This window comes from Lathyrus oleraceus, chromosome 2, assembly GCF_024323335.1.
Source record: "Lathyrus oleraceus cultivar Zhongwan6 chromosome 2, CAAS_Psat_ZW6_1.0, whole genome shotgun sequence".
NCBI classification, from domain to species: Eukaryota; Viridiplantae; Streptophyta; class Magnoliopsida; order Fabales; family Fabaceae; genus Lathyrus; species Lathyrus oleraceus.
In genome coordinates, this window is record NC_066580.1 from 348,227,458 (window position 1) to 348,234,142 (window position 6,685).

A 6,685-nucleotide genomic window follows, 5' to 3' on the forward strand; every position below is an offset into this window, starting at 1 on the left:
CTATCCGAGGTCTTTCCGGGCATTTCCTATCCTTATGAGGGTAAAACTGTCCTTACTATTGAGAAGTAAGTAGTTTTATCCTTTGGATGTAAAAGGGTCATCGTAGGGTCATCGATTGGTCATTGAAGGCAACATTTGTAAGGATACCCTAGCATTCGGAGGGACGATCATCATTTAACCGTAAGCTACACCGAAGGGTCATCGAGGGGCAAAATCATATATTCGAAGGCAACATCCGAGGGACTATGATTTATTTTATAGGGACATGACGATTTAATCGAAGGGTCTTGGCTAAGGGTATCCCCACATTCGCGGGACATGATCATAATATCGTAATATCGTAGGGCAACAAAGAGAGGTCCGAGATCACTTATTTAAAGGCAAAGTTTTACAATTAATTAGGTAGCCGTAATCAAGTAGGTAATTAGGTCCATATTAACATCGATGAAATCAATACATTAAAATCAGCTAGGTAATTTAGGATGAATCTCCATATTAAAATTAAGTAATTCAGAATCCATCTCCATAAGGGTATCCCACACATGAAGTGGAATACCTGGCCGGCCGTTTCCTCGGGAATATGTAAGCCTTTACACCATTCAGCACACGGGTTAGAGTATCGAGATAAAGTACAATTGGAAATTGCACCACAACACAACAGTCATTAAGTCAGGCCAAATAATGCAGAATTATAATGAATATTGATCAGATAAACATAAGGCAGAACAGCAAAGAAACAAAACAGCCACTATCCCGTTCGCCCCTGCTTCGCCTAGCGAAGGCTTAGCGAGGGCTCGCTCCAGGCTCGCTTAGCGATGTGCTAGCGAGCGGCCACGGGTTTGGAATTTGATAGCAGCCTGATCTCCGGAACCTTGAATTTTATGGCATTTAATTACAGGAATAGCATGGACAAACATTCAGGATATTCAGGCATACTTAAATTCACATGTGAAATCAAATTACATATCCAAAAATTTAATCATGATGCATTATGTATGTAAAGATTACCGATTGGAAGCATAAAACAGTAATGATGCGCAAACCTGTTTGCAATTGCAATGCGGGGTTGAAGAGACTGATCACTCTTGGTATCGGATGGAGTCGGGCGGCGGTAGCTTCGGAGCGGATGAGCGGCCTTCAGGGTTTCTTTACTCGGAATACTCTAAGTTAATCTCCAGGGTTTCTATGCCAGGGTTTCTATGCCAGGGTTTCCGTCCGTCTTCCTCTGTGTCTTTTCGTGACTGAAGCTTGGCTATTTATAATGCTCTTGTTGTGACCTAATGGGCTCAGAGTGAAGCCCGAAAATTCTGAGGTTCGCAAGCTTCGCTAGGCGAAGGAGTTGCTCGCCTAGCGAGCGAGCTAGTTTGGGCTTTTTCCTGGATTGGGTGCTTCGCTGGGCGAATGGCATAACGAAGGGTTCGCTAGGCGAAGGAATTGCTCGCCTAGCGAGCAGGCCAGTTTAGGCCCTTTTCTGGAGTGGGTCTGTTGTGAGCTGGGCTTTTGTCCCTTTAAGGTTAGTGCCTTGCAGAATAAGTCGGAGTACTTCGAGAAATGTTTTGCAAGATTAATGGGCAAATTTTGGGGTATGACAGCTGCCCCTATTCAATATTCTTGAACCGAGAGAGTTAGGATGGCAAGTATGCCGTTCGTGGTCTGGAGGTGGAAGATTATTGAACACTAAAATGCCCCAAAAATTTGCACTTGTCAATCGAGAGATGGGCTTAACGATGCCATCCAGAAAGTTTGATGATGAGAGCTTCATATTGTGTCGTACGTTAGACCAATTTGCAGACATGGGTGCCACACTGGGTCATACGCTAGACCGTATAATGAGTCATCCATTATGCTGTCGATTTCGCTGGGGAGTCAGAGTGTGTCATACACTGCTGGGGATAAGGGATCAGAATGGATCACATGCTAGACCGTATCTGAATAGCAGAGTGAGTTGTTCCTTAGGCGGGTGACTCCGCTGGGGATGAAATATCAGAATGGATCGTACGCTAGATCGTATCTGAGTTGCAAGATGAGCCGTCCATTAGGCTGTATCTGGAGAGGTAAAGGTCAGAATAGATCGTGCGCTAGATCGTATCCGAGTTGAAGATCCAAAGGGGTCGTATGTTAGGCCGCATTGGAATTGCGGAACGAGTTGTCTGTCAGGCCGCGTCTGAGGATGAAAGGGTAGTCGTATGCTATACCATGTCAGAATGTACCGTATGCTAGGTAGTATCTTAGCAGCAGAATGAGCCGTTCGTTAGGCTGCATCTGAGGAAATAAAGGTCAGACCGAATCGTACGCTAGATCGTATCTGAGTAGAAGAATGAGCCGTCCGTTAGGCGGAATCTGATTGTGAAAGGGGTAGTCGCACGCTAGCCTACACTTCAGAATGTACCGTACGCCAGGTAGCCTATGAGGAGATGAACATCCGAATGGGTCGTACGCTAGACCGTCTCTGAGCAGAATGGGTCGTCCGTTAGGCTGAATCTGATTACGAAAAGGGGGTAGTCACACGCTAGACTACACTTCAGAAATGTACCGTACGCTAGGTAGCATCTGAGGGAATGAACATTCGAATGGGTCGTACGCTAGACCGTCTTGAAATAGTTGAAGGAATCATATGTTGGGCTGAATCAGAGTGAACCATAAGCTAGGTTATATCCGATGATATTTGTTGTGTTTGCAGTAAATGTCTGGGATGAGTTTAAAGATACCATCCTTAGGAGGATAATTAACCTGAAAAATAAAGTTAGCTTCATGCCATGTCATGATGCATGAGATGTTTTATGCTTTCGACAATAAATGCGAACAATGTATGCATGCGCATGCTGTGAAATGATGTAATGAATGAATTATGCATCTGAAAAGTTCTTCCCGAGGACTCTACTGGGGAAATAAATCTCAGTCTTTTGGTTGGAGATACTGGTATCGGTGATCCTTTCTTAGCTGGGGATACTCGATTCTCGTCTGATGGTAGAAATATTCGACAGAGCCTGGCTGGGGATGGATGAGATGATCAGCCTGTCTGGGAAATAGCTGGTTTTGCCGGGGAATAACATTGGTAGCGGATTCATTGGAAGCATGGTTAGACCTCCTCCTTGCTCCTGAAGTCTAGTGGTAATTGCTATTGCCATTTTATGCGCACATTTTTGGTAAACATTGATCATATTCAAATGCACATATTAATTCGAATTAAATCAATGGACGTTTATGCAAACAAAACAGAAAAAAGTAAAACAAAAGCATCTTTTGAAATAACATTGTGTTGATTTTGAAAGAGGGCCTATAAACAGGCAATTTGTGTACAAGGAGACAGAAATCCTAGTAAGAGGAAATCGTCAAGAAAACAAAAGAAAGCTATGAAGAAAAAGTCCTATTGATTTTAATTCTACTACTGTCATTATATCTTCAAGCATCTCATCTCCTGCTGTCGGATAGCATTGATTGGCTTGTTCAGTCCCTTGAACTTGGATAAAGCTGTCTGAGAACGGGACATAGTCATACGCTTTTAATCCCTAATTTTTGCCTGGACCGCCTTTCCAGGTTTTCAGTCCACCAGGATACCCTTTTTTGCCCAAGCCGCCTTTTCAGGTTTTCGACTTGCCGGGTGTACATTTTTATATGTTTATCCCTAATTTTTGCCCGAACCCTTCTGGTTCGCCGGGATGCCCTTACTTTTGCCTAGGTACGTCGACCTAGCGGGTCTTTTATGCGTAGTATTTTTTAACTATGTCCGCGTTCACCGGATGCGGGAAATCTTCACCATCCATCGTAGCAAGTATCATGGCTCCACCGGAGAATACTTTCTTAACTACAAATGGCCCTTCGTATGTGGGAGTCCATTTGCCCCTGGGATCACCTTGTGGTAGAATGATACGCTTGATCACCAAGTCGCCAATTTGATACACCTGTCTCTTGACCTTTTTGTTAAATGCCTGGGTCATGCGCTTCTGATATATCTGCCCATGACAAACAGCCGCAAGTCTCTTCTCATCAATCAAATTTATCTGATCGAGTCGAGTCTGAATCCATTCATCCTCGTCTAAACCTGCCTCTTTCATGATTCTTAGAGAGGGAATCTGAACCTCTACCGGTAGGACGGCTTCCATTCCGTAGACTAAAGAGAAAGGAGTTGCCCCTGTCGAAGTGCGTACTGAAGTGCGATAACCATGAAGAGCAAATGGTAACATCTCATGCCAGTCTTTGTACGCTACTGTCATCTTTTGTATGATCTTCTTGATATTCTTATTAGCAGCCTCCACGGCGCCATTCATCTTTGGCCGGTACGGAGAAGCGTTATGGTGCTTTATCTTGAACTACGTGCAGAGTTCAGTAATCATTTTGTTGTTCAAATTGGTGCCATTATCAGTGATAACTCTTTCGGGGATGCCATATCGACAAATGAGATTATTCTTGATGAATCGTGCCATCACATTCTTAGTGACAGAAGCAAATGAGGCTGCCTCTACCCACTTTGTAAAGTAGTCAATAGCCACAAGGATGAAACGATGTCCATTAGAAGCAGTAGGTTTAATCTCTCCGATCATATCAATGCCCCACATTGCAAAGGGCCAAGGGGCTGTCAACACGTTTAAAGGAGCAGGAGGCACATGTACTTTATCCGCATAGATCTGGCACTTGTGACAAGTTCTGGAGTGGTGGTGGCAATCAGCTTCCATGGTAGACCAATAATACCCTGATCTCAGAATCTTCTTGGCCATTGTATGTCCACTAGAGTGAGTCCCAAAAATACCGTCATGCATGTCTTCCATAATCTTTTCTGCTTCTTTTTTATCCACACAACGAAGCAAAGTCGAATCATGATTACGTTTGTATAATATTCCATTACTCAAAAAGAATTTAGCGGAGAACTTCCTCAGGAATTTTCTGTCATTGATGGATGCCCCTTCAGGGTATTCCTGAGCTTCTAAATATCTTTTTACTTCGTGGAACCAAGATTTCTCTTCTACTTCAGCAGCGTTAAGTTCGTAACAATATGCCGGTTCATCTAATCGTTCAATGGTGATCCTGGGAGCTTCATTGTCCCATCTAACTCTGAACATAGAGGACATGGTGGCCAAGGCGTCTGCCAACTGATTCTCTTCTCGTGGAATATGTTCGAATATAATCTTTTCAAAGTATGGGATTAATGTCAACACCCGCTCTCGATAAGGGATGAGATTCGGATGTTTAGTGTCCCATTCTCCTTTGATCTGACTGATTACTAATGCTGAGTCTCCGTACACACTCAAAAACTTGATTCTCAGGTCTATAGCAGCTCTGAGTCCCAAAATACATGCTTCATACTCGGCCATATTATTGGTACAATCAAAACATAGTCTAACAGTGAAAGGTGTATGGCAACCCCTGGGAGAAATAATTACAACACCAACACCATTACCCAATGATTAGAAGATCCATCAAAAACCATAGTCCATCGGGATCCCGGTTCGGGTCCTTCATCCGGTCCAGGTTCTTCATAATCAGTAACAAGCATGACATCCTCATCTGGGAACTCAAAATTCATAGATTGGTAATCATCCACTGCTTGATGAGCCAAATGATCAGCTAGCACGCTTCCTTTGATTGCTTTCTGGGTAGTATACTGGATATCATACTCTGTTAAAATCATCTGCCATCTTGCTATTCTTCCGGAGAGGGCAGGTTTCTCAAATATGTATTTGATGGGATCCATCTTAGAAATCAACAAAGTGGTATGATTCTACATATACTGTCTTAGTCGGCGAGCAGCCCAGGCCAAAGCACAACAAGTTCTCTCGAGCAGTGAGTATCTTGTTTCATAGTCGGTAAACTTTTTGCTAAGGTAGTATATGGCATGCTCTTTTCGACCAGACTCGTCATGTTGCCCCAACACACACCCCATTGAATTTTCTAACACGGTTAAATACATAATTAGAGGTCTTCCTTCAACTGGTGGTATCAGGATCGGAGGCTCCTGGAGATACTTCTTGATTTTGTCAAAAGCTTCTTGACATTCGTCATTCCATATCATCTCTTGATTCTTCCTCAGTAGTTTGAAGATGGGTTTGCAGGTAGCAGTTAAATGGGAGATAAATCGGGCGATGTAATTCAAACGTCCCAAGAAACCTCTGACTTCCTTATCTGTACGGGGCACTGGCATTTCTTGGATAGCTCTCGCCTTAGCCGGGTCAACCTCAATTCCTTTACCACTGACAATAAATCCCAAGAGTTTACCGGATCTTACTCCAAAGGTGCATTTGTTCGGGTTCAATCTCAGCTTGTATTTCTTCAACCTCTCAAACAATTTGTACAAATGATCGAGATGTTCTTCTTCAGTATTAGATCGGGCTATCATGTCATCCACATATACTTCTATTTCATGATGAATCATGTCATGGAACAAAACCACCATAGCACGCTGGTACGTTGCCCCGGCGTTCTTTAAACCGAATGGCATTACTTTGTAACAGAAAGTGCCCCATTGCGTCACAAACGTAGTTTTCTCCATGTCTTCAGGTGCCATCTTAATCTGGTTGTAACCCGAGAATCCATCCATGAAGGAGAATACTTTGTGTTGAGCGGTATTGTCTACCAGAACATCAATGTGCGGGAGTGGAAAGTCATCTTTGGGACTCGCTTTATTCAGATCTCTGTAATCGACGCACATTCGTACCTTACCATCCTTCTTCGGTACTGGTACCACATTAGC